General features: G+C 42.9%; 1 long non-coding RNA gene across 2 annotated transcripts in view; it reads left to right on the forward strand.

Moving 5' to 3' along the window:
* LOC104998734 overlaps positions 1–1,944 on the forward strand; it is a 15,218-nt gene extending 13,274 nt beyond the window's left edge. For both annotated transcript variants that reach the window (XR_826498.1, XR_826499.1), the window contains exon 3: positions 1,176–1,944. This is a non-coding gene — a long non-coding RNA (uncharacterized LOC104998734). The remainder of the gene's footprint in view (positions 1–1,175) is intronic.
* Positions 1,945–2,934: the final 990 nt, after the last annotated feature.

Raw genomic sequence — 2,934 nt, forward strand, 5'->3', positions numbered from 1 at the left:
TCAAATATTAATAGGGAAACATTTTCCTACCGTATAGTCCTTTATTCTTGACTCTATGGGGCATGTTTCTCATCGCCCAGAAATGAAAACAAATGTCTTTAGTAGACATTGGAATAACTGTTCAGTGAACAACTCCATCGTTTTGTTTTTTTTTTTTTCTTTTTCTTTTTTTTTTTCTCTTGCATTTCATAGTTGTAAGACTTAAAAATTCAGTTAAGTTAGACATCAGTCCTCGGCCCATGGGTCTTCAGGACTGGTTGGCAGGAATTTCTTTGGTCCCACGCGAGGCCTTTGAGTTTGTAGAGAACTGTCAGGCGCACGGTGCTGCTGAAATGGCATCCGCTTCCTTGAGTACTTGCTGTACTCGCTTCTTTGGTTCCTTTCTACAGTTCTCTATGCTGCACTTTCTAATGCACTGTTTTTCGTTTTTACTCAAGTATCTATGTCTGTCTGGTCTTTGAGATTTCTTTGGTCACCTGTGAGCTTAAAAAGTCTTCTTGCCTCACTCCCTGCACCTCCCCATACCGGAATTTAATAAATGTTCCCTTTTGTGTTAAGCCTTGCTGTTTGGGAGGGAATGAGACCGGGAGATGCCATTCCACCTCAGAATGAGAGCAGTGTGCTCTCAGGAGATATGGACGATGAGCCTTAGCCGGGCACCACCTTCCTCACACACGGCATGTGGCCAGCATCCTTGGGTTACAAAGACTTTTCATCCTTGAAAAATATGGGAGAAGAGTTGCACTGTTAGAAGAGGAATGACCGTTCAGACATAGATCCTCGAAGAGGTTTAATGGAGAATACACTCCTGTTTGCCTTCTTAGTGAACTGTTGCCACACCCTTTGTGGTCAGTGGCCCAGATCACCTACCTGGCTTTCCTGTGTTTAAAACTTAAAATGCAAACACTGAGGAGAATACCTACTAGAATTCATAAGTCTTTCGTTTAAATTTAACTTAAGCAAGGAATGAATTTGTGTATAAAATTCAGATTTTAGCACAGCTCTAAGTACCATCAATTTTGGTTGATGAAAATAGCAAATATACTTAAGCTTAGCCTTTAACTACTTCACTGGTGCAGTTTGAAATATTCATCGTGCATTGCTGCTTTTTAATGACACAACATGTATTTTTAAATGCTTTTCATTCCTCTCTCTTCTTCCCCCTCTCCCCTCAGCACTTTTTGCCTCGGTGGAAGTGCAAGCAGCTGATTAGACAAGGCGTTCTGGAGCATTTGCTGTCATGACCCCTGGCCGGATGGCTGCTAAGACTCCCTCCTGGTGTGAGATTGCACCCAACCAAGGTCACTTCTCCACCTCCCTCTCTACCTCCCCAAGGCCCACTGCTTTTTGGTTCTAAAATGGAGACATTCTTTAAGCAGGAATGTTTGGCAGAGGAGTATTGTTTGTTTGTTTTCTTTTTTCTTTTCATTTGGATGTTAATTTCTCTTTTTTTCATTTCTGAATATAATTCCATTACCTTCCATGGTAAACATATTTGTGAATTTGTGTTGTCTGATTGTACTTTGAAGTATCGGTTCTCAAAAGAGAGTTTGCACTCTGGCCATACAGAGAATCCACACACACCCACTCTGCTGTCCACAGCTCTAGAGCAAAGTCCAAGATCAGGGTTCTAGCAGATGCTGTGCTTAAAGAGAATGCTTCCCGGCTTGTATACTGCCATCTTCTCATTCTGTCCTCACAGCGTGCAAGAGGTTTGATTTTTCTATTGTACAGGATTCTCCCCTTTGTGTAGTAAGCTGTATCTAGTTACAACGTTCCTACAATTCCCAAAATACTATCCTGTGTTTCAGTTTCATGAAAGTAAACATTTGTTAGATGTTCATCTCTTTTAAACATTGAGGAAGAGTTTCACCTAGGTGTATCAGATCAGATCAGTCGCTCAGTCGTGTCCGACTCTTTGTGACCCCATGAATTGCAGCACACCGGGCCTCCCTGTCCATCACCAACTCCCGGAGTTCACTGAGACTCACATCCATCGAGTCAGTGATGCCATCCAGCCATCTCATCCTCCATTGTCCCCTTCTCCTCCTGCCCCCAATCCCTCCTAGCATCAGAGTCTTTTCCAATGAGTCAGCTCTTCGCATGAGGTGGCCAAAGTACTGGAGTTTCAGCTTCAGCATCATTCCCTCCAAAGAAATCCCGGGGCTGATCTCCTTCAGAATGCACTGGTTGGATCTCCTTGCAGTCCAAGGGACTCTCAAGAGTCTTCTCCAACACCACAGTTCAAAAGCATCAATTCTTCGGCGCTCAGCCTTCTTCACAGTCCAACTCTCACATCCATATATGACCACAGGAAAAACCATAGCCTTGACTAGACGGACCTTTGTTGGCAAAGTAATGTCTCTGCTTTTGAATATGCTATCTAGGTTGGTCATAACTTTCCTTCTAAGGAGTAAGGGTCTTTTCACTTCATGGCTGCAGTCACCATCTGTAGTGATTTTGGAGCCCAGAAAAATAAAGTCTGACACTGTTTCCACTGTTTCCCCATCTATATTCCATGAAGTGGTGGGACCGGATGCCATGATCTTTGTTTTCTGAATGTTGAGCTTTAAGCCAACTTTTTCACTTTCCACTTTCTCTTTCATCAAGAGGCTTTTGAGTTCCTCTTCACTTTCTGCCATAAGGGTGGTGTCATCTGCATATCTGAGGTTATTGATATTTCTCCTGGCAATCTTGATTCCAGCTTGTGTTTCTTCCAGTGCAACCTTTCTCATGATGTACTCTGCATATAACTTAAACAAGCAGGGTGACAGTATACAGCCTTGACGAACTCCTTTTCCTATTTGGAACCAGTCTGTTGTTCCATGTCCAGTTCTAACTGTTGCTTCCTGACCTGCATACAAATTTCTCAAGAGGCAGATCAGGTGGTCTGGTATTCCCATCTCTTTCAGAGTTTTCCACAGTTTATTGTGA

Source organism: Bison bison, unplaced genomic scaffold (genome assembly GCF_000754665.1).
Source record: "Bison bison bison isolate TAMUID 2011002044 unplaced genomic scaffold, Bison_UMD1.0 scf7180017864335, whole genome shotgun sequence".
In the NCBI taxonomy this organism is placed as follows: Eukaryota; Metazoa; Chordata; class Mammalia; order Artiodactyla; family Bovidae; genus Bison; species Bison bison.